At 53.4% G+C, this 27,964-nt stretch overlaps 1 pseudogene across 1 annotated transcript; it reads right to left on the bottom strand.

The window, feature by feature from the left end:
• Positions 1–1,377: 1,377 nt before the first annotated feature.
• Positions 1,378–27,712, bottom strand: LOC307105780 (RING finger protein 214-like; annotated as a pseudogene). Its single transcript has 3 exons — positions 27,700–27,712; positions 17,095–17,456; positions 1,378–2,229 (listed from the first exon to the last, which is right to left on the bottom strand). The product of its transcript is annotated as an RING finger protein 214-like (transcript).
• Between the last annotated feature and the right edge of the window lie 252 nt (positions 27,713–27,964).

The raw sequence follows: 27,964 nt of genomic DNA, 5'->3' as shown, positions 1-27,964 counted from the left end.
GCAGCTTTTGATTGCCATCGCCAGGGTCCGTGATTTCATTAGTTATACTCAAAATAATATTATTTCAACTTTTTTTTCACTTATTAGCCAGAGTTAGTGACAAAGAACTGCTCCTCAGCCATTTGGTTATCCTGGATATGTTTGTACAAGAATGGTACCATAAATACTAAGACTTTCTCTATTTACCAGTTTTCAGAAAGTTGACGTGGCTCCTAGCATTCTCCAAAAATGACCAATGAGTTTATTTTTTAGAAATTAGAGTGAACTGATGAAATGTTTAATATTTGATGTGTTTCAGTCAGTTGCAGTAATAATCTTAATTGATGCTGAAATTACCCCATCTTTGACACTTCAAGTTGTCTCCTGAGTCCTGTTTGCTGTGACCCTGGCCGCTGCCTCAAGGTGTATCAAGGTGCCCGGAGCCACCGTCTATTTCCCTCTGCCCCCCCCCACCCCCACCCCCGCCCCCAGGTCCGCACAGGGCCCCACGGGCGCAGAGGCGGGTGAGCCTAGCGCGGCAGAACCAGGACGGGCAGTGCTGTCCATCCTGAGAAATGACCAGGTCCGGGTGGGCCGAGGCTGCATTCCGATTCCTGAGCTACGAGGCGGGGGTGGGGGGGGATGAGGGGGGGGGCGAGGAAGAGGAAGTGGGAGGCCCAGGTCAGCCGGCCCTGAGCCCCTGGATGCTCCCAGGGAGGCGGGGCCCTGAGCAGGCGCGGCCCATCCGCCACCGAGTCTCACCGTGAGCTGCTCTGTGGACACAGAAGAGGAGCTCCTTTCAGGGGCCGCGGTGTCATTTCAACACCCAGAGCTGGGACTTCCCCTTTCTCCGAGGTCCCTATTCCCTCATTTTTTTGTTTTTTAGCTTCCTAGTGGTTTATTTAAAAAAATGTATTTTATTGATTTTTACAGAGAGGAAGGGAGAGGGATAGAGAGTTAGAAACATCGATGAGAGAGAAACATCCATCAGCTGCCTCCTGCACACCCCCCACTGGGGATGTGCCCGCAACCAAGGTACATGCCCCCGACCGGAATCGAACCTGGGACCATCCAGTTCACAGGCAGACGCTCTATCCACTGAGTCACACCGGTCAGGGCCCTAATGGTTTTTATATTGTATTTGAAGATAGCCTTAGGCAGGAATATCATAATTTCAAGGCCAAACTAGCATCCCGCTAAAGGAATCGCAAGCTGAGGGGGACAGACCATTTTTGCATAATATACATACTTCCACTTAGGAACATTTGAATACAGACTTTCTATACACACATTACCCGTATAATAACAACGTGCATGGCATGAGTATACGTCACTGTATTAACATCGAGTTTTAGAAACCTTGAACCGTGCTTCTCTTCTTCTCCCCAATCAGGTCCATCATTTAAGAGTTGGACAAAAGGGACAAGGGTCCCTGGTGTTGTTCTGGGCCCAGAATTTGATACACTCCTTATGCAACACGTGGGCACATGCCATCTGAATAGCTCGCCGGGCGGGACCAGCTTCTGGCACAAGACCCAGCTCACAGGCGGCCGGAGCCTGTGAGGACCTTCCCGGCTGCGGAACCTGTGCAGAAGGCAAGGGCTTTGGGGTGCTATTTGGGCCAGGGGAGCAGGGAACAAGGCCCGGATCCGACCCAGTGCTGAGTACTTGCTGCCACTCGCTCATGTTCTGCCAGCCGTGCAGCTACCAACTGGACCAGTTCCTCCAGGGTCAGGCCTGCCATGGTGGTACGTGCCGTCTTGATGCACTGAGGAATGCTGGTCACCTGGGCCTTAAGGCATTGTGGGAACCGAGCCAGCAGTTTTTCCAGGATCTTCTCTAGTTTGTCTGCTGGTTGGGGCCGGGGAGTTTCAGTAGAAGCCTTAACAGCGCCCCAGCCTGGGGGAGGCGGGATGGAGGCGGCAGGGGCATGGGTAGACCATGGGAGCCAACAAGGGAACCCAAGCCAGGGCTATTTCTCCCATGGGAGCCAGGAAGGGGTGGGGAAGGCTGGTTGGGCTGGGAAAGGGCAGGGTTCAGGATTGGGAAAGACATGGAACGGGGACCTGCACTGGGCATAACCATGGGCCCAATGGAGAAGGGCGTCCGAGGAACCAAGAGGGACTGGGCTGAAACACCTGACGCATGAAGTCTGCCTCGGACGGACGGGGCGGAGTGGGAGTCGGGACCTGAGGAAGGCTGCTCAGCTGGCCCCGTCCTCCCTAGCTGGATGTGACTACTGAACTGGCCCTAGGACGGAGGAAAGGAAGGGACGATCCTTCACTGCCCCGCTGAGTGAGCCGCCCGAGGGCTATTCCCTCATTTCAAAAAGATTTGGGTTGCCTACTCAGCGTGGCTCAGTGGTTGAGCATCCACCTATGAACCAGGAGGTCATAGTTGATTCCCAGTCAGGACCGGGCTTGATCCCCAGTGGGGGGGAGGGGTGATTCTCTCGTCATTGATGTTTCTTTTTTTTATTATTAACTAGTGCCCTGGTGCACAGATTCGTGCACATTGAAAGGAAATTAATTAGAAGGTGGCGGCAGGGCTCAGGACTGGGCAAGATGGGCTGAACATGCCCTGGAGCCAACCTCCCACGGTCCCTCCCCGGCTGGTCAGCTGCACCTGGGGCGGTGCCATGGCCGTCTGCAGAGTGAGTGGGGTCCCTCTGGCAGGTGGGGTCCCTCAGCCTGGCCTGTGAGGATGGGGCCAAAACCAGCTCTCTGACATACCCCGAGGAGTCCCGGAGTGCGAGAGGGCAGTTCCTGGGTGACGCACCCCTGAATCGGGCTCCTTCCTCTCTTGTTCCAGGTGGGTCACCCAAAAACCGCAGCTGCCAAGTCACCGCAGCTCGGCAGTTCCTGCATTGGGTGTTTGCCCCCTGGCGATCAGTGCATGTCATAGCTACTGGTTGGATGGTTGAATGGTCGGACAGTCACTTAGGCTTTTATATATATACTAGCGGCCCAGTGCACAAATTTGTGCACCAGTGGGGTCCCTAGGCCTGGCCTGCGGGATCTGGCCAAAACTGGCTCTCCAACATCCCCCAAAGGGTCCCATATTGCAAGAGGGCACAGGCCAGGCTGAGGGACCCCATCGGTGCACGATCAGGGCCCGGAGAGGGACACAGGAGGTTGGCCATCCAGGGAGGGACCACAGGAGGGCCCCAGGGCATGTCTGGCTTGTTTCACTCAGTCCCGATTGGCCAGACCCCAGCAGCAAGCTAACCTACCAGTTGGAGCGTTGGAGGGGCCTTAGCATATCATTAGCATATTATGCTTTGATTGGTTGAATGGACAACTGAAGGACCGGACACTTAGCATATTAGGCTTTTATTATATAGGATATATAGATTCCAGAGAGGAAGGGAAAGAGAAAGTATATATAGATTCCAGAGAGGAAGGGAAAGAGAAAGTAGAAACATCAATGATGAGAGAGAATCATTGATTGGCTGCCTCCTGCACAACCCCTACTGGGGATCGAGCCTGCAACCCGGGCATGTGCCCTTGACCATGAATCAAACTAGGACCCTTCAGTCTGCAGACTGACGCTCTGCCCATAGAGCCAAACCAGCTAGGGCTCATCATTGATGTTTCTATCTTTCTCTCCCTCTCCCTTCTTTGAAATCAATATATATTGCATGAAATTCATGCACAGAGGGAGGGGTTCCCTCAGCCCAGCCTGCACCCTCTCCAATCAGGGACCCCTTGGGGGATGTCCGACTGCTGGTTTAGGCCCGATCCCACAGGGAATGTCCGACAGTCGGACATCCCCCTCGCAATCTGGGACCACTGGTTCCTAACCGCTCACCTGCCTGCCTGCCTGATCACACCTAACTGCCTCTGCCTGCCTTCCTGATTGCCCCTAACTGCCCTCCCCTGCTGGCCTGATCTCACCCCCAACTGCTCTCCCCTGCCTGCCTGATCTCACCCCCAACTGCATCTGCCTGCCTGATCACCCCTAACTGCCCTCCCCTGCCAGCCTGATCTCGCCACCAACTACCCTCCCCTGCCGGCCTGGTTGCCCCCAACTGCCCTCCCCTGCTGGCCTGATCTCGCCCCCAACTGCCCTCCTTTGTCAGCCAATTTGGTTCTGATTGGTCGGTTTCTATGCCAGTCAGCATCAAAAGCTCCACCTCCTAGGCTGCCATTGTCTCCTCACAGTTGACCCATATTTGATTCTGATTTGTCAGTTTCTATGCCAGTCAGCATCAAAAGCTCTGCCTCCTAGGCAGCCATTGGCTTCTCACACTTCACCCAGATTTGGTTCTGATTGGTCGGTTTCTATGCCAGTCAGCGTCTCTGGGCCTATCAACAGGGCCTGATCAGAAAGGCGGTGCTGATCAGCAGCCATGGTGGAGGCCTGGAGAGAAATGGAGGTACAGTGCTGGCTGGGCCTGGAGAGAAAGAGAGGCAAGTGCTGATCAACAGCTGCCACACAGGGTATGGATCAGACCCTGCTTCTCTCTTCAGGCCTCTCTCCAGGCCTGATTCGCAGCCCCCTCAGCAGTCAGTGCTGGGGTCACTGTGCCTGCAGCCCTAGCAGTCAGTGCTGGGTCGCCATGGCAATCCAGCGCTGACTGCAGGACTGACTTCCGGTTGGTGGAGCCTCCTGTTGTGACAGACCCAGGGTTTTTATATATTAGGATGGATGGATGGATAGATAGATAGATAGATAGATAGATAGATAGATAGATAGATAGATAGATAAAGATTTGGGTCTAATGTAAGATGTGGAGGCAGACTTCCCAAACCCGAGTAATTGTCCTGAAGTGGAACCCCTCAAGACAGGGATGAGTGGGGAGCTGCCTGGGGGAGGGGGGGAGAGGGAGCGGCTGGCGGCACAGTCCTCTGGGCTGGAAGGGCTCGCTCAGCGGTGGACTCGGCAGTGGACCTCCTTCTGTCCCCCGTTATCCCAGCCCACACCGCGCACTGCAGTGTTACCCAGTTTCCCGGACAGACGGGGACTGACGGAACGGACGTGGGCAGTCAGGAGAGGGAAGGTGTGGAGAAGAGGAAAGGAGGCCCAGGGTCCCGGGATGAGGCGGCTCCTGCAGCTCCCCGGGCCTGACCTCCGCCCCTAAACCCCGCCCACCCCGCCTTTCTTGGCCCGCCTCCCGCAGGCTCCTCCCCCTCCTCAGAGCTGACTTGGTTTAGGGCGGTTTTCCCAGGAAGGGTAGGGATCTGGTGACTCTGGTGCTGTCCAGTCAGCTTGGAAGAGGAATCAAGGAAGAGGCAGGCCGGTGGGGACTGTCCATTGCGGGAAGCTCCCGGCGCTGAGCTCTGGCCGCGCGAGGGCTCGGTCCACCCGGGAAGCACACCTGCTGGCCAGGAGGAAGCCGGGGAGCGTTAGTCCTGGGGGCAGTGCTGGGAGGTATCGGGACGCCCCCCCCCCCCACCTCCCCCTGCATCTGCCCGTGCCAGCCAGCGCCTGCGGGCTCTGGACCTGGATCCCAGTCCTCCCTTCCCTCCCAGTTTCACACCCTCTTACAGTCCCTCCAGGCCGCTTCCTGCCCCCCCCCCCCCCCCACACACACACACACACACACCCCTGCTGGACCAGACAGGCCTCCCGGTCCCTCGCCTCTGCTCGGGAGGCGGCCTGTGCCTTAGGGACGCCTTCCTGCAGGCTGGCCTCCCGCCCGGGGCCAGGCCGGGCATTTCCCATGAGCTTCGGTGGAGAGCGCTCTCGCCCGTGAGAGGGAGGCTCGGGTTCTGAGGTTTTGTTCGTTCTGGAATTTATTATTATTTTATAGAAATCTGTCTTTATTTATTTTTAAAATATATTTTATTGATTTTTTTACAGAGAAGAAGGGAGAGGGATAGAGAGTTAGAAACATCGATGAGAGAGAAACGTGGATTAGCTGCCTCCTGCACACCCCCTACTGGGGATGTGCCCGCAACCAAGGTACATGCCCTTGACTGGAATCGAACCTTGGGACCCTTCAGTCTGCAGGCCGACGCTCTGTCCACTGAGCGATTCTGGAATTATTTTTCTGTGACAAGCACCCTAGGAATTGGGGAAAGAAAACCAGTTTTGGCTTTGATGGCCAGAAGCTGCAAACTAAAAACACACCCTCCCACCTCACTAACTACAGCCAGTGGTTCCCGGAGCTCCGCCCCCACGCCGGAAGGGCGGGCCCTCAGGCTGCCTCCGGGGCGACGGTCTGGATTTCCTGCAGGGGTGCTGTTCTGGGCCCCTAGGTGCAGGCTGCCTCTGGGCCCTGGGCCCTTCCAGTGCCTTGCCATTCCGAGTGAGCCACCAGCTGAGCATGGACACTCAGCAGCCTCTTATGAGGGATTCGCACAGCTAGAGCCAGAGCAGAGGAAGCATGGGGAGCACTTTGCCTACAAGGTCTTTCAGGGTCAAGATGTTACCAGAGAGCCTCCCGAATCAGAGGGGCTCTCCCCTCCTCAGTTTTTGTCATGCTCAGGATAAAGAATTCAGACGAGCTCTGGCTAATATAGCTCAATGGTTAGAATGTTGGCCCACAATTACAGGTCAAGGACACGTACCTGGGTTGCAGGTTCGATCCTCAGTCCCGGTCAGGTTGCATGCAGGAGTCATGCAGTGTGTCTCTCTCACATCAATGTTTCTCTTTCTCTCTTTCTCCCCCCTTCCATTCGCTCTCTCTAAAAATCAATGGGAAGGAATATCCTCAAATGAGAATTAACAAAACAAAAAAAAAGAATTCAGACAAGTGACAGAAAGCAGTGTTGAAACAAAGCAAGCGAATTATTAAGGAAGCAAAGCAAGTGAATTTATTAAGAATACACTTGGCATAAAGCACAAGCAGGCAACTCAGCTAATCTGAGTGCCTAACCTGGTGGAGGTTCAAGAGTTTTATACTCCCCCCCCCCCAACCCCTATAGTTTCAAGGTCCCCCTGACAGATACACTAGATTTCAAGGTCCCTATTTTGCATTGTTGTGGCTTTTCCTAGAATTTATTAAAACATCTGATGATTTTATCTTGGCAAGTATCCAAGACTGCTGACTTCTTTGTTCAGTGGGTGAGATGAACTCCCCTCTTCCTGCCCTAGCAACTATCCATCATGCCTAACACAGACTCTCAATTACTATTGTCCCCCACACAGAGCAATGACCCTCAGACTAGGGAACTACATGGCGGAGCCAGATGTATGTGTGTACTCCCCAGTACCACTTCCAGTCCTGGGAGACGGTGTGTGTAAAGGGGACACAGAGCAAACAGACTGTGCCCATCTGCAGCTCAGACTGTGCCTCTATAGGCCCCTCCCCCCTCCAAATCTGTGTTCAATTGAAGGGCAGGGGATCCCTTCACGGAAATTCTAAACTGGAACTAAGCTATTTTAAAGCTGAAGTGACTACGAAGTTGCTGGATCGAGTGAGATTACACCAGTGGACAAAGCAGTGCAGTTAGTGGGGGAGTGAAAGTTCACACTAAACAAACACTGTTCCCTGTCTGACGAGGGGGGAGTCCTGCTGAGCGAGTGGGACTTTGGGGCACTGCCCTGGTCCTTTCCCATAGCTGCACGGGCGGGGTGTGTGTGAGCCTTCCCAGTGAAGGGAGTCCTTACAAAAATGAAACCTTCTTAGTTGCAAACCCAGACGATTTTTGGAAAAAATCTGACCAAACACCTAAAGCCCAAGTCATCCTTGTGCTCTCCCTCCGGTCCTCTCCCCTCTCCCTCTCTCCCGAGGTGAGTTACCTTTACTTTCCTCTCCCCTAAGCTCCACCGGCTCTTCTTTTGCCTCCGTAATGTCTTTTCTGAACCTGTTTCTTCTACTGCTCAGTTCTTCTACCTTTGTGACTTTCTAAATAAACTTTCTTTTATAGTTTGAGTCCTGCCTCTGAATTCTTTTTAGCCAGAACTCAAGTACTGAGGATGCTGAACCGAGTCTGGTCTGACCCCATGAGTCTAACCCCTGGTGCCTTTCTTGCTGCTAACAGAACTAACAGAGATCTGCCCTCCTGCAGCCCACCCTCAGCCCTCCTGCAGCTCACGCTCAAGCCCTCCTGCAGCCCACCCTCAGCCCTCCTGCAGCCCACCCTCAGCCCTCCTGCAGCCCACCCTCAGCCCTCCTGCAGCTCACCCTCAGCCCTCCTGCAGCCCACCCTCAGCCCTCCTGCAGCTCACCCTCAGCCCTCCTGCAGCTCACCCTCCAACCCTCCTGCAGCCCACCCTCAGCCCTCCTGCAGCTCACCCTCAGCCCTCCTGCAGCCCACCCTCAGCCCTCCTGCAGCTCACCCTCCAACCCTCCTGCAGCCCACCCTCAGCCCTCCTGCAGCTCACCCTCAGCCCTCCTGCAGCTCACGCTCAAGCCCTCGTGCAGCTCACACTCCAGCCCTCCTGCAGCCCACCCTCCAACCCTCCTGCAGCCCACCCTCAGCCCTCCTGCAGCTCACGCTCAAGCCCTCCTGCAGCTCAGACTCAGCCCTCCTGCATCCCACCCTCCAACCCTCCTGCAGCCCACCCTCAGCCCTCCTGCAGCTCACCCTCAGCCCTCCTGCAGCTCAGACTCAGCCCTCCTGCATCCCACCCTCCAACCCTCCTGCAGCCCACCCTCAGCCCTCCTGCAGCTCACGCTCAAGCCCTCCTGCAGCCCACCCTCCAACCCTCCTGTAGCTCACCCTCAGCCCTCCTGCAGCCCACCCTCAGCCCTCCTGCAGCTCACCCTCCAACCCTCCTGCAGCTCACCCTCAGCCCTCCTGCAGCCCACCCTCAGCCCTCCTGAAGCCCACCCTCCAACCCTCCTGCAGCCCACCCTCAGCCCTCCTGAAGCCCACCCTCCAACCCTCCTGCAGCCCACCCTCAGACCTCCTGCAGCCCACCCTCAGCCCTCCTGCAGCTCACCCTCCAACCCTCCTACAGCTCACCCTCAGCCCTCCTGCAGCTCACCCTCAGCCCTCCTGCAGCTCAGACTCAGCCCTCCTGCAGCCCACCCTCAGCCCTCCTGCAGCCCACCCTCAGCCCTCCTGCAGCCCACCCTCAGCCCTCCTGCAGCTCACCCTCAGCCCTCCTGCAGCCCACCCTCAGCCCTCCTGCAGCTCACCCTCAGCCCTCCTGCAGCTCACGCTCAAGCCCTCGTGCAGCTCACACTCCAGCCCTCCTGCAGCCCACCCTCCAACCCTCCTGCAGCCCACCCTCAGCCCTCCTGCAGCTCACCCTCAGCCCTCCTGCAGCCCACCCTCAGCCCTCCTGCAGCTCACGCTCAAGCCCTCCTGCAGCCCACCCTCCAACCCTCCTGCAGCCCACCCTCAGCCCTCCTGCAGCTCACCCTCAGCCCTCCTGCAGCCCACCCTCAGCCCTCCTGCAGCTCACCCTCAGCCCTCCTGCAGCCCACCCCCAAGCCCTCCTGCAGCTCACCCTCAGCCCTTCTGCAGCTCACCCTCAGCCCTCCTGCAGCTCACGCTCAAGCCCTCCTGCAGCCCACCCTCCAACCCTCCTGCAGCCCACCCTCAGCCCTCCTGCAGCCCACCCTCAGCACTACTGCAGCTCACGCTCAAGCCCTCCTGCAGCCCACCCTCCAACCCTCCTGCAGCCCACCCTCAGCCTCCTGCAGCTCACCCTCAGCCCTCCTGCAGCTCACCCTCAGCCCTCCTGCAGCTCACCCTCAGCCCTCCTGCAGCTCACCCTCCAACCCTCCTGCAGCCCACCCTCAGCCCTCCTGCAGCTCACCCTCAGCCCTCCTGCAGCCCACCCTCAGCCCTCCTGCAGCTCACCCTCCAACCCTCCTGCAGCCCACCCTCAGCCCTCCTGCAGCCCACCCTCAGCCCTCCTGCAGCTCACCCTCCAACCCTCCTGCAGCCCACCCTCAGCCCTCCTGCAGCTCACGCTCAAGCCCTCCTGCAGCTCACACTCAAGCCCTCCTGCAGCCCACCATCCAACCCTCCTGCAGCTCACCCTCAGCCCTCCTGCAGCTCACCCTCAGCCCTCCTGCAGCTCACCCTCAGCCCTCCTGCAGCTCACACTCCAGCCCTCCTGCAGCCCACCCTCCAACCCTCCTGCAGCTCACCCTCAGCCCTCCTGCAGCTCAGTCTCAGCCCTCCTGCAGCCCACCCTCAGCCCTCCTGCAGCTCACGCTCAAGCCCTCCTGCAGCCCACCGTCCAACCCTCCTGCAGCTCACCCTCAGCCCTCCTGCAGCCCACCCTCAGCCCTCCTGCAGCTCACCCTCAGCCCTCCTGCAGCTCAGACTCAGCCCTCCTGCAGCCCACCCTCCAACCCTCCTGCAGCCCACCCTCAGCCCTCCTGCAGCTCACGCTCAAGCCCTCCTGCAGCCCACCGTCCAACCCTCCTGCAGCTCACCCTCAGCCCTCCTGCAGCCCACCCTCAGCCCTCCTGCAGCTCACCCTCAGCCCTCCTGCAGCTCAGACTCAGCCCTCCTGCAGCCCACCCTCAGCCCTCCTGCAGCCCACCCTCAGCCCTCCTGCAGCCCACCCTCAGCCCTCCTGCAGCTCACCCTCAGCCCTCCTGCAGCCCACCCTCAGCCCTCCTGCAGCTCACCCTCCAACCCTCCTGCAGCTCACCCTCAGCCCTCCTGCAGCCCACCCTCAGCCCTCCTGCAGCCCACCCTCCAACCCTCCTGCAGCTCACCCTCAGCCCTCCTGCAGCCCACCCTCAGCCCTCCTGAAGCCCACCCTCCAACCCTCCTGCAGCCCACCCTCAGACCTCCTGCAGCCCACCCTCAGCCCTCCTGCAGCTCACCCTCCAACCCTCCTGCAGCTCACCCTCAGCCCTCCTGCAGCTCACCCTCAGCCCTCCTGCAGCTCAGACTCAGCCCTCCTGCAGCCCACCCTCAGCCCTCCTGCAGCCCACCCTCAGCCCTCCTGCAGCCCACCCTCAGCCCTCCTGCAGCTCACCCTCAGCCCTCCTGCAGCCCACCCTCAGCCCTCCTGCAGCTCACCCTCAGCCCTCCTGCAGCTCACGCTCAAGCCCTCGTGCAGCTCACACTCCAGCCCTCCTGCAGCCCACCCTCCAACCCTCCTGCAGCCCACCCTCAGCCCTCCTGCAGCTCACGCTCAAGCCCTCCTGCAGCCCACCCTCTGACCTCCTGCAGCTCACGCTCAAGCCCTCCTGCAGCCCACCCTCCAACCCTCCTGCAGCCCACCCTCAGCCCTCCTGCAGCTCACCCTCAGCCCTCCTGCAGCTCACCCTCAGCCCTCCTGCAGCCCACCCTCAGCCCTCCTGCAGCCCACCCTCAGCCCTCCTGCAGCTCACCCTCAGCCCTTCTGCAGCTCACCCTCAGCCCTCCTGCAGCTCACGCTCAAGCCCTCCTGCAGCCCACCCTCCAACCCTCCTGCAGCTCACCCTCAGCCCTCCTGCAGCCCACCCTCAGCCCTCCTGCAGCCCACCCTCAGCCCTCCTGCAGCTCACCCTCAGCCCTCCTGCAGCCCACCCTCAGCACTCCTGCAGCTCACGCTCAAGCCCTCCTGCAGCCCACCCTCCAACCCTCCTGCAGCCCACCCTCAGCCCTCCTGCAGCTCACCCTCAGCCCTCCTGCAGCTCAGACTCAGCCCTCCTGCAGCTCACGCTCAAGCCCTCGTGCAGCTCACGCTCAAGCCCTCCTTCAGCTCACCCTCAGCCCTCCTGCAGCCCACCCTCAGCCCTCCTGCAGCCCACCCTCAGCCTCCTGCAGCTCACCCTCAGCCCTCCTGCAGCTCACCCTCAGCCCTCCTGCAGCTCACCCTCAGCCCTCCTGCAGCTCACCCTCAGCCCTCCTGCAGCTCACCCTCAGCCCTCCTGCAGCCCACCCTCAGCCCTCCTGCAGCTCACCCTCAGCCCTCCTGCGGCCCACCCTCAGCCCTCCTGCAGCTCACCCTCAGCCCTCCTGCAGCCCACCCTCAGCCCTCCTGCAGCTCAGACTCAAGTTCCAACACAAGCAAAAATATAGACTGCAAGGTCTGGGAGTGCTGGGTGCTGAGGAGAAAAACAAACCGAGGGCCCAGCTAAAGTTCTCACCCCGAGACCCTGGCCAGCAGTTCAGTTGGTTAAAGCTGAGGCCAAGGTTGCAGGTTAATCAACCAATGAAAATGAAGCATAAATAAGTGGAACAACAAATCAATGTGTGTCCCCCCACTCGTCCGCACCTCCCCCGCCCCCCCCAAAACCAATTAAAAAAATACATAAATACCAGGTTATCACTTCTGTTCTGGCTGATTTCTGTTTCCCTGTGAAGCTGGAAAGGGACTCCCCCAGAATTGACTTTTAATCTATTTTCTCCTGTAATCAGGAGCAGAGTGCCAGCGGGTATCAGAGAAGTAAAAGCCTCTTGCTGGAGGCCACACAGTCCCTAGGAAGGGGCCCTGAGCCCCGCGTCCTGACAGCACTGCACTGGGCAAGGGGCCTCCTGCAAGAGTCAGACAGACAAACAACAGATGACGAAGACACATGTAAGAAATGCCTGAAAGGAAGCATCAGACCGCATGGAGCATGCTCAGCACGGCCTGGCATTTGAAAGGCCCAGGGATTATTATTGGCCTGAGAGTAACAGTCCAGTTCCCGGGGGTGATGGGAGAAGTAGGTGAATGAGGACACAGCCTTCCCCCTACCTCTGGGTTTCCTCAGGCTCTATGATGTCGCTTCATGGAGTTCCCCTCCAGGTCCAGAGGGACCGTGCTTGGACTGAGAAAGCAAAACCTGCCACTGCTACAAAGCATAGCGGAGCGGGATGGTGAGGCCAGGGGTCGGGGTTCAGGGTAGGGGGAGCTATGACCAGGAGATGGGGATGAGGTGGAGGAGGCCTTTGGGTGGGGGGGAGTCAGGATGGTGAGCTGGCACGCAATCAGGAGCAGGACTAGGGACGTGCGCCGGCAGGTGGGGCAGGGTACGACGTGGAGATGAACCTGGGAGATGAAGCCCAAGAGAAGATGGAGGCTGTGAGGAAGCGGGCAGGGAAGCAGCTGCCCAGGAGCTGTCCCGCTGGCCAAGGGCGTTGCAGTGTGTGCAGGGAAAAGAAGCGTCTGCTGAAGAAAACGTTCTTCTGTTTAGCAACCAGTCTGCTTGCTAATCTGCTCAGCCTAGGCCTTTCCTGCCTGCAGCCTAAGTATTCGCCGGCAAAGCTAGCCAGTGCCCAGGAGTTCGGGGAGGGGAAGATGCTGAGTGTATGTATGTGGAGCATTGCAGGGCGAACAGATCAGTAGGCAAAATGCGGCTGGGACGGCCCTCACGCCCGCACAAAGCACCTCCGAAGGCCCAGGCCCTCAGGAGAAAGGGGAGCAGCGCAGCCGCAGCACCTGCGGGTCATGGGAGGCGGTGACGAGGGCGCGCCCTGCTGGGCGGGGCCCGCAGGTGCAGGGAGACCCCTCCACACCCTTCCCTCGGCCGGAAGGGCCCCTCCAAGGAGCGTCTGAGATGCCAATGGGCAGGAAGACCGTTAGCCTCGGGAGGAGCTGAGTGAAGAGGGGAGTAGGGATGAGATTTTGGAGATGGATTTTGTCTCAGACGCTAAACGAGAGACAGGAGAGGGGCTGGAATGGCTTTGCCAGGATCTTTCTTGAAAGAAGGAAACGGGTTGCTGAGCTGGTGGGATGGGAGGTGACCTTAGGATGGATCTTAGCCTATTGATCACCAGCTAGGTCCGAACTGTCTAGTCTGGCACCACGCGTGGCTATGGTCATAGAAATGTGTCTAGCATGAAGAGCAATTGAATTTCTTATTTTATTGAATCTTCACTAACCCAAATTTAAGTAAAAAACTGAAGCAGTATAAAATACTTTGTCCATAAACATGACTACATAGATTTGGTAGAACTATACTTTATTTCAGTCATTAACAACTTAGTGCCCAAATTGAGATCTGCTGACAGGTTAGATGCACATCAGATTTCAAAGACTCAGTAGAAAAAATGAGATTATAACTATTTCATTAATACTGTTAGGGGCAGAAATAGAATACTGGGACCAGCCACAATTATAAGACATAATCACGCTCTGTCAACCATGACGGCCCTGTTCTGGTTAGAAAGCACATTCTCACCCGCTGGGAGCCGCACGCCCTGGGACACGGGAGCTCACATGGGAATGCAGTCCGTCCTCCTGTCCCGAGAGCTGCCTGTCCTATGGAAAGATTAGCACCCTCGGGGCACCTGGTCCTGGAGGAACTGCTCTTCACAACCCCCAGCCCCTACTGCCTGTAATCTGGCGCCCTCTGCGACCCCACCCCAGCCCGCCTTGCCTGTAACCTGTAATGATTATCCCTTGCCCACTTCCCTGTCTGTAATTCCGATTTCCCACGGGATCTTTGTCCCTCCCGATGTAAGCAGCTGGCTTATGGGGGGGGGGGGGGGGGGCAGAGCAGGTTTCTGTGTCTGACCTGCTGCTGGCAGGATTGGGATAAGCGCTCATATAGGATTCGACCCTGTCTCTGCTGAATTGGCTCAAGTAGTGACAGGCAGCCGGACCCTCTGGTTGTCTGGTTACAATTGATTTTAGAGAAAGTGGGAAGAAGAGAAACATTGATTTGTTGTTCCTCTTACTTATGCATTCATTGGTTGCTTCCTTCTTTAAGTTCTTTATCGTTGAAAGTATTACATATGCCCTGCCCCCTGCCCCAGGCCTCCACACCCTATGTCTGTGCCCATGGGTTTTGCATAGATGCACACAAGGTCTTTGATTGATTACCTCCCACCCACCCACCCACCCTTCCCCACATTCCCTCTGAGATTCCGCACTCTGTTCCAGGCTTCCATGGCTCTGAATCCACTCCGTTCATTAGTTTATTTTGTTCCTTAGATTCCACATGAGTGAGATCATGTGATACTTGTCTTTCTCTTACTGGCTCCTTTCACTTAGCATGATGCTCTCCAGGTCCCTCCATGCTGTCTCACAGGGTAAGAGATCCTTCTTTTTGACTGCTGTATAGTACTCCATGGCGTAAATGTACCACAGCTTTTTACCCACTCATCTATGATGGGCACTTGCCTTTGCCCGTTTTTAATTGGACTGTTTGTCCTCCTTTTGTTAAGTTGTATGAGTTCCTTATATATTCTGGATATTATCCCTTTATCAGATGTATCATTGCCAAATACGTCCTCCCATACAGTGGGCTCCCTTTTCAATTTGATGGTGTTTCTATTGCTGTGCAGAAGCCTTTTATTTTGATGCAGTCCCATTTGTTTATTCTCTCCTTAGTTTCCTTTGCTCTAGGAGTTGTACCTGTAAACATATTGCTACGAGAGATGTCTGAGATTTTATTGCCTATGTTTCCTTCTAAGATTTTTATAGTTTTATGCCTTACATTTAAGTCTTTTATCCATTTTGAGTTTATTCTTATGTATGTTGTAAGTTGGTGATCTAGTTTCATTTTTTTGCATGTATCTGTCCAATTTTCCCAGCACCATTTATCGAAGAGACTGCCTTGACTCCATTGTATGCTCTTGCCTCCTTTGTCAAATATTAATTGAGTGTAATGGCTTGGGTCGATTTCTGGGGTCTCTGTTCTGATCCATTGATCTATATGCCTGTTCTTATGCCAGTACCAGGCTGTTTTGATTACAGTGCTTTTGTAGTACAACTTGATATTTGGTATTGTGATTCTTCCAAATTTGTTCTTTCTCAAGATTGCTGCAGTTATTTGGGGTCTTTTTGGGTTCCATATAAACTTCTGGAACATTTGATCTAGATCTGTGAAATATGCCATTGGTATTTTAATAGGGATTGCATTGAGTTTGTAGGTTGCCTTGGGTAGTATGGACATTTTAATGATGTTAATTCTTCTAATCCTTGAACATGGTATACGTTTCCTTTATATATAGACTAGTAGCCCTGCGCACAATCCGTGCACCAGTAGCTCTCTGCGGGGCCTGGCCACTCCACGCCCGCGGCCCAGAGGCTCTCCGCAGCCCAGAGGCCCATCCCCGGCCAGGGGCGGAACGCTTGCCTCATTGCCGCGATGAGGAAGCAAGCATTCCACCAGGCTGCTCACGCTGCCTGCTCTCAGCGGCCGCCCCCCCCCCCCCCCCCCACCGGGTCTGGGGGACTCCTGTGGGGCTGAGAGGACTGGGTGCCACCATCTTGGTGATGGAGTGATGGTTAATTTGCATATTACCCTTTTATTAGATTAGATATATATCTTCCTCTATTTCTTTTTTCAATGTCCTATAGTTTTCCAAGTACAGGCTTTTTATCTCCTTGGTTAAGTTTTTTCCTAGGCATCTTATTTTATTTTGTTGCAATAGTAAATGTTTGTGTTTTTTCCAGAATGAGAACATGTTTATTCCATGTGGGGTGTCCAGGACACTGCACAACTTCTCCCTTTTCCAGAACACACTCTGCTGGAGTACAGACTCCGACAAAAACACGTTTAGTGTAAAACCATTTCTTGTGATTTCTGATCCACACAGTATACTTTATAGCTTCAATTAAATAAGGAAAATTAACTGCATTTGCTTGCCTGACACCGTAAGTCAAAGGTAACTTGAAAAAAGAAGAAACGTGCAGCACCCATGGTCTCTGGGTGGCGCTGTGAGACAGAGGACAGTGGTCAGACAGACAGAGGACAGGGGTCAGACAGAGGACAGGGGTCAGACAGAGGACAGGGTCCAGCCGCCCGTGCTATCCATCAGCCATCCGCACGCTCTGAAAGAGGAAGCGGCAGAGCTCAGACGTGTGTAAGACACCCGGTCTCCTCCTCACCTGTGGGCTTAACCCTGAGCTGAGGATAAACTGGATCTGCAGATACGACCCGGAACTGCCTTCTCTCTCGTGGATGATCACAGGGACCAACGTTAGAGATGAAATCACAGCCCAGGGCACAGAGCAGGCTCTGTCCTTACAGCCCTCCGGCAGACCACACCCCTGGCCGCGTGGGCATCCGGAGCTGCCACGAGAGGTAATGCTCACGGGTGGGGGTGGGGCGGGCCTGGAGGTGCTCCCTGCGCCCCCACGCCCAGCAGTCCTCGCTCACCTGCTTTCCTTCCTGACCTCCTTCCTTCCTCTCTGACGGGCCTGCCCACGGGCCGCCAGGGAGCTGAGGGCCGCAGGCTCGCCGGCGGGTGCAGGGGCCGAGCTGCCCGTGCAGAGGGGGAGGGAACATCAGGAGACGCGGGAAGGGCCGCCGGGGCGGCGTGGCCAGAGCAGGGGGCTCCCTGGACTCCGGGGAGCGGTCCCAGGGCTGCAGCCCCAGCAGGCGCTCACCCGCTCGCTCGTTCTCACGTCGAGGTTCATCTCAAGCAGAACGCAGAGTCCGACACAGCGAGCAGCTCCCGGCGGCACCGGCCGTCCTCGGTCCGGGCCTGGCCGCGCTGGGTTCCCCGGAGGCGCCGGAGCTCTGGCTTCACCGCCCTCCGCCTCCAGCACGGTGAGGGCCGGGCTCCCTGCCGCCGCCGCCGCGGGGAGCTCCCCGATGCGCCCACAGTCCTCCAGGAAGAGCCGCCGGCTTCGTCCTCCACAACCAAGTGTCCTCGCCTGTCCTGACGGCTCCCGCCGGGCGAGGGAGCGGCCCGCAGCAGCTCCGTGTCCACCTCCGGTGGAGCCTGGGTTCCTGGCTTCGGAGCCTGCTGCGGGGGGGGGGGGGGGGGGGGGGGCGGGCGACCCGAGGCTGGGGCAGCCTGGGTGGGGGAGTGGGGGGGGGGGCAGGGCTGAAGCCCGGGTGTTTTTTTCTTTTTAGTTTCTCTTTCGAGAGTTTATTATTGGTGCATGAAAACGCCATCGAGCCCTGGCCGGTTTGGCTCAGTGGATAGAGCGTCGGCCTGTGGACTGTAGGGTCCTGGGTTGGATTCCAGTCAAGGGCACACACCTCGCTTGCAGGCTTCCTCTCTGGCCGCCTGCGAAAGGCACCCAACGGGTGTGTCTCTCTCACATCAATGTTTCTCTCTGTGTCTCTCCCCCTCCCACTCCCTTTAAATCAATGGAAAAATATCCTCGGGTGAGAATTTAAAAAACACACAAAAGCCATCAATTTCTGGATGTTGATTCTGCATCCTGCTACCTTGCTGAATTCACTTATTAAGTCTAGTAGTTTCCTGGTGGAGTCTTTTGGGTTTTCTATGTACAATATCATGTCATTGGCAAACAATGAGAATTTTCCTTCCTCCTTTCCAATTTGGATGCCTTTTATCTTGTCTGATTGCTGTGGCTAGGAGTTCAAGTACTATCCTCCTACATAATAAAACCTGAGTATGCAAATCGACCAAACAGCGGAACAACCGGTCGCTATGACCCGCACTGACCACCAAGGGGAAGTTGCTCAACACAAGAGCTGCCCCCTGGTGTCACTGCACTCCCACCGGGGAGCACCGTTCAGCCAGAGGCCGGGCTCAGGGCTGGCAAGCGCAGCGGTGGTGGTGGGAGCCTCTCCCTCCTCCGCGGCAGCGCTAAGGGCATCGAGCAGGCGGGTGGTAAGGGGCAAGGGGTCCCGGACTGTGATAGGGCGCAGGCTGGGCTGAGGGACCTACCCCCCCCCCCCGCTAGTGCACGGATTTCGTGCACCTGGCTTCTAGTTTTTAAATAACAAATCACATATGCAGTCACAGGGGATTTCAGGAAATAGTAGAATGAAGTGTTCTTAAATGAAATTTAGAGATAAATGCTATTAATTTGACCAGTAGATTCCTCTCCAAAGAGTCATGAGGGATTCTTCTGGGAGAAGATGATCCTAGGGCCAGGCTTGTTTTGCTGCAGTGAAAGCCAATGTAAATGCAGACACCTCGCTTGAGTCTCTGCCTAGAGACCCACGCTTCCTTCCAGAGGTGGGAAAACGAAGCCCTCCTGTCTTGGGAGACAGCGCCACCTACTGCCCACTGAGAAACAGCAGCCAACCACACCGCGGAGGGCCCTCTACTGCCTGTTGGGGCGGGGGGCAGGGGGCAGGGACTGGGGAAGAATAACTGGAGAAGGCACGTGGAGTTTGAGGTGGTGATGAGACATCCAAGGTCGCACAGGAATTCAGGAGGTCAGGCGACCTGCCTCAGGTTAACGCGAGGCAGCAGAAGGAGATGGAGTCTGCCTCTGCCTGGGCGTCCACGCCCCACCCTCGCAGGAGGAGGCTGGGCTTCCTTCAGGGGCGGGCAGAGAGGACAGGAGGGCCCAGGGGCTGGAGGAGCAGAGAATTTCAGGGAGGGGCCACCGCTGGCCTGACCTTGTAGAGGTGTGGGTGTGGGTGTGGGCTTCGTTCAGGGTTTAGTGGAGACTTGAAAGAGCGGCTCAGATGCCCAGCACTGGGGCAGGCCCAGAGGGCGTTCAGACATGGGAGGACATGTCCTGTCCTTATGGAGCTAAGCAAGAGCCAAATCAGGGATGCTGGCAGGAATTAAATGGAGGCGCAGGTGAGGGAGAGATGCGCCTGGACCCACAAGCCCCCCGGCACCTGACTAGGTGAGAAGGAGCCCTTCCCTGCCTTCCTCTGCCCGCACAGCTGCCCAGGGCTCAGCCCCCAGCCCCTCTGGCCCTCTCCCCGCCGGCCTTGCAAGGATGAAGACCGAGTGGTTGAGGAGGTTTTGTGCAGGACATGAGCTGGGTTTAAACTGGTCTCAAGAGTTTAGAGCAGCCCTAGCCAGTTTGGCTCAGTGGATAGAGCATCGGCCTGCGGACTGAAGGGTCCCAGGTTCGATCCCGGTCAAGGGCATGTACCTTGGTTGCAGACATATCCCCAGTAGGGGGTGTGCAGGGGGCAGCTGATCGATGTTTCTAACTCTCTATCCCTCTCCCTTCCTCTCTGTAAAAAATCAATAAAATAAATTTAAAAAAAAAAAAGAGTTTAGAGCAGCTGCCGTTTGGCTAAGTGGGTCAGGGCACATGCCCGGGTTGTGGGCTCCACCCCCAGTAGGGGGCGTTCAGTGTTGGGGAGCACAGGAGACTTGGCTGGAAAGTTGTCAGGAGGACTTTCCGAGAAAAGGGGAGTGTGCGGAAGGCCCCCTGCCCTGTTTATCGGAATTCTGACTTAGGGGAGACTCGGGAGTGCTGAAGGCGGCGCCCCTGATTATTCCTTGACCTTCCAAACAAGCCTGTGCACGTGCAGACCCCGCGTGTTACAGGAATCCTCATGCTCAATCCCTGGATGCCCTTGCCTAGAGGACAATGTGAACATGTGAGATTCCTCACCCTATGATTGCATCTGAAGATAAACATCCCAATAAAGGCCTAACGAGCAGGCAATCGAGGCTGCCTGGCTGCCATCAGCCAGGCCGTCCCTTTGCCGTCTCCCCACCGTGACGCTGTCTGAGTCATCTGTTCATCCCTCGTTCGGGGGCTGCAGAGGCAGCTGATCGATGTTTCTCTCTCACCGATGTTTCTCTCTCTCTCTCCCTCTCTGGAAAAAAGGAAAAAAAAGAGTTTAGAGCAGCTGCAAGCGAACGGTAGAAGGCTTTTCTCCTGGGCGCCTCAGGCAGAGGCCGGGAAGAAGGAAGGAACGAGAGGGCAGAGCAGCTGCTGAAGCCGGTGGCCCAGGAAGGACCAAGGTTCGAAAGGTCCTGAGCCCCGGTGTGGAGGAGCCCTGCGGCGGGCTGTGAGGCCGGGGTGACGGTCCCCTCACCGCCTGTGCCAGCGGCCCGGGCGCCGCCCCCGGAGAGGACGCGTTCCAAGTCTCTAGAAATCGGACCAAAATCCAGATCTTGTGACTAGTTTAGAATTCCTTTCACTCTAGATTCGGATTCTTCCTCTTAAAAACGTTTAAAGTTACGTGACTGTTTAAACAGGCGATACATTTACTTGGTTCCAAATTTAAAAAGCGCGTGGGAGCGTCTCTCAGCTCCAGGCATCTCCTCGCCGGCCCCCGCGGCACTCCCTTCCTGTGCTTCAGATACTTTATTTCCCTGTGTCTGCTCATTTCCTCTGACCCATTTTCCACTTGTAGTTAATCATTTCTTTCTTATTTTAAGAGCTCCCTGTGCACCCCGGTCGTTTGTCTCTTGGCATTGCTTTGTAGTGTTCCCTCCCCTCCCAGGCAGATCTTTTTATTTAAACATATATATGTTTTTATTGATTTTAGAGAGAGAGGAGGGGAGAGGGATAGAGAGATAGAAACATCGATGAGAGAGAAACATCAAAACATCAGTTGCTGCCTCAGCTGCCTCCTGCACGCGCATCGAACCGAGACCTCGTGGTTCCCAGGTCAATGTTCAGCCATGAACAGTGCGAGGCCCGTGCAAATCCTCTTAAATGTGGTTGCCTTTCTCTGGCTTTCCTTTTATGACTTCTATATGGTTTTTATCGGTATTTTAGAAAGAGAAAGGAAGGGAGAGAGAAACACAGATGGGAGAGAGTAACATCAATTGTCGCCTCCATAAGTGCCTCAACCGTGGATCAAAGCCGCCCGCCCCTCAGCGTGTGCCCTGACGGGAAGCGAGGCTTTTGGTGCTGGACGGACGGCGCCCCAGGGTGGTGCCCGGTGACAGACGGGCCTGCTGCCCGGTTGCCCCATAAGCCTCCAAACTGTGACGCGTTACCACGGGGTCATGCTGCCCGGGGTACCACGTGTGCTCCTGCCTCTGTCTGTCCGTCTGTCTGTCCGGGGCCCGGGGCCGCCCACGGAGCGTCCGCCTGTCCAGCCTTCACTGAGCTGCTCCCGGGAACGTGGGCCGGAGCCTGGGCCCGGCCGGCGGCAGGTGGACCCGGCCCCGCACCCGCGGCCCGGCGCTTACTGCCGTGCTTGGCATTTGTTTGTCACCGGCTCCCGGACGGGACAGAGCGGCAGCGGGAGGCCGAGGACCGAGGTGGGAGAGCAGGGGTGGTGCCGCCGGGGGAGCGGGAAGGCGAGCGGCCCGCCTGTGGCTCAGGCGGTGGATCCCAACGCACCGGGCGGGGCGGGGCCAGGAGAGCGGACTGCTGGCCGGTCACCGAGGGGCGCGGGCGGCGGGAGTGGCCGCGGGGAGGGCGCGCGCACAGGGCTCCGCCCCGGCCTGGGGTGCGGCCTGGGGAGCCCGCTCAGGAGCCAGCGCGATGCGGTGAAGATGACGCCCACCCGGACCCTGGCCCGGCGGGGACATCTCATTGGAGAAGAAGGGCTTCAGGGAAAGGAAACTTGTTTACAATTTTAGGAGCAACCCCACAGCAGGGAGTCGCCAAGTGGGGCCGAGTGAGGAGAAGATGGAGTGAAGTCTGAACAAGAACCTCAGACCAATTTTTAAAATGTGTTTTTATTGACTTCAGAGGGAGGAAGAGAGAGAGGAAGGGAGGAAGAGAGACATCCATGAGCGAGAACCATCAAACATTGACCTGCTCCTGTCCGCCCTCTGCTGGGGCTCAAGCCTGCAGCCCCGGAACCGGCCACCTCCCGGTGCCCGGGCCGATGCTCAGCCCACTGAGCCACACTGGCCGGGCTCATAAATTCTTTTCCAACTGCCTGGCACTCAGTTCCGTGACTGTCCCATAGCGGGCAGGCTGTGTTACTGAGAAGGCTAGCCCCTATTTTGTAAAACTGCTGTCGCAGTGAACCCGTGAATCGCACAAAGGGCGCCCAAGCAGTCCAAGTGCGGAGTCATTTGTCCAAACGCCGGCGGCTACGAGGGCCTTAGCGCTCCAAACCTCGCAGCCCCAATGGAAGTGGCATCAGGCTTATGAAGGCAAAACTCACATCCCCTGGTTCCGAATGAGGAACTGGTTTGCGAAAGCAGTTTGTGCAGAAGCTGAATTGAGCACGTTAGTTATCTGCAAAGATTAATTATCACTTTGGGTCTAGGAGCCACGGAGTCAACGGAAAACATTTCCTGGAGCCACTGAAGCAATTCAAGCAATTGTGCTGTTCCGGTTCCCAGGTGCAAAAGAATGTCCTTGGAAAGACCACAGTCAATGGGTATACAATCGAATGGGGTGATTCCTATAAGTTCAGGAGATCACAATAACTTCTCTATTATTTTAGCAAGCAAATAATCACAGAAGCCGGAATAGCAGGGTTAAAATTTACACAGCATCTTTACCCGGGATGAATGCTACTGTGCTTCACTACTGTTTGGAATTCTCTGCTGTTTTTCAGACAGCCTCTTAGTCTGAAAAAAATAACTTTGCTTTAGCCTGCTTGAACAATGCGGAAGATAAACGGAGCTGTCTGACCTTGCAGGCCAGAGACTAGATACGCCCATGCTCTCAAGGCCATGCCAGGTGCATTTTTTAATTGGATAGAACTGTGTTGTTTTCAAGGCCAGCAGCGAGATAACCACTAAGCACACACGGGGCTGGCTCTATAATAAAAAGGGGAGTTCTGCTTGTAGCTATGCTTAGAATTTGAATTCATTTTCTCTGAGCCCACCGGTGAATAATAATAAAAAAAAAAGTGTAATTCCAAGCTCTCTAAGCATTGTTTGATTTTTTCCGGTTTTCTGCAACATTGTTTCCAGTGATTGCTTTGTTTGGAGATCACATAGAATGTTGCAATGAATATCCTTCAACATATATTTTAGAGGACTTAGAATATTCCAGGGATATTTTGGTGAAAGAGTAAGGTAACTTCCAAGTTACCATCAATTTTCCTATTATCATTGATTAAAGAATCCATAGTTTCCCCAGTGATCTGAATGCCAACTTTATAATATGCCATATATGCATATATACTTGCATATTTTTTATTCCCTGTCCTGCTCTATTCTTCTATCTATTGCTATCTGTGTGTCAAACCATTTTTTTAAAATTTTAGTCATTTTTAAATGTTTTTTCAATTATAGTTGGCATACAATATTATACTAGTTTCAGGTGTACACCCCAGTGATTAGACATTAGAAAATTACTAAGTGATCACCCTAAAAAAATCTCATACCCATCTAACACCATATGCAGTTATTAGAATATTATTGACTATATCTGCCAAAACCGGTTTGGCTCAGTGGATAGAGCATCGGCCTGAGGACTGAAGGGTCCCAGGTTCGATTCCGGTCAAGGGCATGTACCTTGGTTGCGGGCACATCCCCAGTGGGGGGTGTGCAGGAGGCAGCTGATCGATGTTTCTCTCTCATCGATGTTTCTAACTCTCTATCTCTCTCCCTTCCTCTCTGTAAAAAAAAATAAAATAAAAAAATAGAATATTATTGACTATATCCAACCATGGTCAAAATGTTCTCTGTATCTATGAGTCTGTTTTTGTTCTGCTTGTTTGTTAATTTTGATATTTAGATTCAATTATTGATAGATGTATGTATTGCCATTTAGTGTTCATATTTTTAATCTTTTTTTTTTCTTCCTTCTTCTTAAAGAATACCTTTCAGCATTTCATGTAATCCTGGTTTGGTGGTGATGAACTCCTTTAGTTTTTTTCTTATCTGTGAAGCTCTTTATCTGACCTTCCATTCTGAATGATAGCTTTGCTGGGTAGAGTAATCTTGGTTGTAGGTTCTTGCTATTCATCACTTTGAATATTTCTTGCCATTCCCGTCTGGCCTGCATAGTTTCTGTTGAGAAATCAGTTGACAGTCGTATGGGTGCTCCCTTGTAGGTAACTAACTGTTTTTCTCTTGCTGCTTTTAGGATTCTCTCTTTATCTTTAACCTTTGATATTTTAATTATGATGTGTCTTGGTTTGGGCCTCTTTGGATTCCTTTTGTTTGGGGTTCTCTGCACTTCCTGGACTTGTAAGTCTATTATTTTCACCAGGTGGGGGAAGCTTCCTGTCATTATTTCTTCAAATAAGTTTTCAGTATCTTGCTCTCTCTTCTCCTTCTGGCGTCCTCATGATGCAAATGTTGGTACGCTTGAAGTGATCCTAGAGGCTCCTTACACCATCTTCACATTTTTGAATTTTCTTTTTCTTTTTGCTCTTCGGGTTGGGTCTTTTTGCTTCTTTATATTCCAAATTCTTGATTTGATTCTTGGCATCCTCTACTCTCCTGTAAATTATTCCTTATTTCAGTTAGTGTAGCTTTCATTTCTGGCTGATGTCCTTTTTTATGATGTTGATGTTCTCACTAAGTTCCTTGAAATTCTCAGTAAGTTCCTTGAGCATCCTTATAACCATTGTTTTGAACTCTGTATCTGGTAGTTTACTTGTTTCCATTTCATTTCGTTCATTTTCTGCAGATTTCTCCTGTCTTGCATTTATAACATGTTTCTTTGTATCTGCATTTTGGCTGCTTCCCTGAATTAGGTAGAGCTTCTACGTCTCCCAGAGTTGGTGGAGTGGCTTGGTGTGTAGGGGTCCTATAGGCCCAGTGGCTCAGCCTCTCCAGTCACCTAAGCTGGGCACTCCAGGTGAGCCCCTGTGTGAGCTGTGTGCACTGTCCTATTTTAGTTGAGGTTTGATTGCTGTTGGTATCACTGGGAGGGATTGACCCCCAGGCCAATTGGCTGTGAGGACCAGCTGTGACTACAGTGGGAGAGCTGCTGTGCAGGAGGTGACCCTGTGGAACAGGACTTGCTTCAGTGGGGCTTTGCTGCTCACTGAGTCTGCCCCTTGAGTGTGTCACGTGTGGAGATGCAAAGTCAGGCACTGCCTGTGCCCTGGCCAGGACCCCCTGGCATGAGCTACAAAGCAATCTACTTGTGTTGGGCTTGGAGGTGCCCGGGAGAAGCCAAGCTGTGAAGCAGGGCCGGCTGCCACTAGTGCTAGACCTGGGACCACTTGTTGAGAGGTAAAGGACACACTGTCACTTCGATTTAATGCCCAAATTTTTATACTGTGAAATCACATTGTATGTGATGCTTCATAGGATCAGAAACTTTATTTTTTTTCCAATGCAAAACATTTTAATAGGTTTTCAAATATACAGTTATTAGAATTATCTAAATAATCACTTATAAAAATTGGTATATCACATTATATGATTCTATAAAATAAAATCACACATTGACAATAACCCCTGCAGTCCAAGAATTCCCCCATCAATAGTACAAATTATAAATACATTAGGAAAGAGACATTTAAACCAAAAAGTAACTCTGATTAGACTAAATGCATTCATTCGTCAAGTACAATAAACTTAGCAGCCACTAATAACACAAGTTTAGGTGCAGTTCACACGCCTCCCCAAATCTTCCAGCACAGCTTCCATAGTAAAGTGTCCTGTGCACACCATTTTCATCCACATTTAGGTGCATCATACATCATCCTCAAGACTACTTCACTTCATAATTAAACTTAATATATATTGTAAGTGAACACCAGGCTAAAATTTAGCCCCAATGATGACAAAGTTTATCAACTTAAAAAATTCTTGAGAGTATATTTTAATTTGTTTAATTGCATGAATACGATTTCCTCTTACTAGATGCTATCAAAATAATTTAAACATTAACTCCTCAAAAATGTAAACTCCAACCTTCCTAAAATATTAACAAGTATTTTAAGTAACAGTAAAATCATCCTGTAAGATAAAAAGGAAATTTTACATTCATTGCCAAATTTAAAATACCAGTGATTTGAAGATTGAGGTCTAAAACATTAGTACTAAATTATAAAATACAATGTAAAAAAATGTGCAGCAATTTGCTTGTGAAAATATAATGGGATATTCCTCACAGTAACGTTAAAGCACTACTCTAAATGGACAGTCTAAGTAAACGTACCTTTACCAGTAAGAAAACTGAAAAATTAAGGCCTTTATATGCTCTATATTCCTATCTGAACTCAAAGCCAAATAGAGGTTACAATGCTGCAAAGGACTATTTTCAACCTCTCTAAATGGTTAGTTGCTTCATCTCAACTCAATAATTATTGCCTTATCTTTACACAAACTCAAATGCTAGTTAACTTTATCATCTTGAAATAAATATTTCTCTGTATCTCTATTTTAATTCAGTCCCTAACCCCATGCCATCTAGACAGAATGCTGGAAATAGTTAGGGCTTTGTCTGATTGGTTCACAACTGTATATGCAGGGGCTAAAAATGGTTAGCATACGGTAGATATCCAGTAAGTATTTTTGAATCTATATAATAAAGCCTAAGCGACCGTCATGGAGGAATGACCAGAACGACCGGTCGCCATGATGAGCACTGACCATCAGGGGGCAGATGCTCAACCAAGGAGCTTCCCCCCTGGTAGTCAGTGTGCTCCCACAGGGGGAGCACCGCTCAGCCAGAAGCTGGGCTCACAGCTGGCAAGCACAGTGGTGGTGGTAGGACCCTCTCCCACTTGTGCGGCAGTGCTAAGGAGCAGCAAGCAGGCAGGCAGTAAGGAGCAAGGGGTCCTGGACTGCGAGAGAGATGTCCCAGACTGCAAGAGGGTGCAGGCTGGGCTGAGAGACAACCCCCCACCCGCCCCCCAGTGCACGAATTTCATGCACCGGGCCTCTAGTGAACTAATAAGAAGCCTGACCTCCATGGGCAACTCTACTTGTTTTCCCAAAGAATTAATAGGCAATTTACCTCTCTGCACAACCAAACTAACAATTTTCTAAAAGAAACTGATATCTACACTGTGATAACATAGAATGTAATGGAAAGACAACTGAAGCTACACATATATCAAATCAAGGTTAAAGGCACTGGATCAGAAAGATTATTACAAAGCCTGGTAAACAATTTTTAAAGCAAATCAAGTTTTAAAGTATAAAATGTTGAACTGCTATGAGTAAATGGTACTAAAATGATGCTTTAAAATAGTTGACAAGCCCTAACTGGTTTGGCTCAGTGGATAGAGCGTCGGCCTGCGGACTCAAGGGTCCCAGGTTCAATTCCGGTCAAGGGCATGTACCTTGGTTGCGGGCACATCCCCAGTAGGAGGTGTGCAGGAGGCAGCTGATCGATGTTTCTCTCTCATCGATGTTTCTAACTCTCTATCCCTCTCCCTTCCTCTCTGTAAAAAATCAATAAAATATATTTTTAAAAAATAGTTGACAAAATGTCTATAATTTGACACATACAATTCTTTCGTTGTTTTACCGTTTTCTTTCATCCTCCATGCTCTATATTCCAAACCCTAGAGACAAATGTTTTCAGTTGCATGAAACAAGAAAAATGCAACTGAATTATCTTTGAAAATTCACTTTTTTCTTCAGTTATGTTTTAAAGTTGATTGACATTATAGAGATCATATGGAGAACATAATCTTGAAATCATAAAACAGTAAATTATACTGTCAAAATAAAATTTAAAAGGTTCTTACTCAGTTGAATAGTCTAAAGCCTCACAATAGCAAAATGCAGTG

Source organism: Cnephaeus nilssonii (genome assembly GCF_951640355.1).
Source record: "Cnephaeus nilssonii genome assembly, chromosome: 9".
Taxonomy (NCBI): Eukaryota; Metazoa; Chordata; class Mammalia; order Chiroptera; family Vespertilionidae; genus Cnephaeus; species Cnephaeus nilssonii.
The sequence above is the reverse complement of the archived record's forward strand: the minus strand, read 5'-3'. Positions and strand labels throughout refer to the sequence as shown.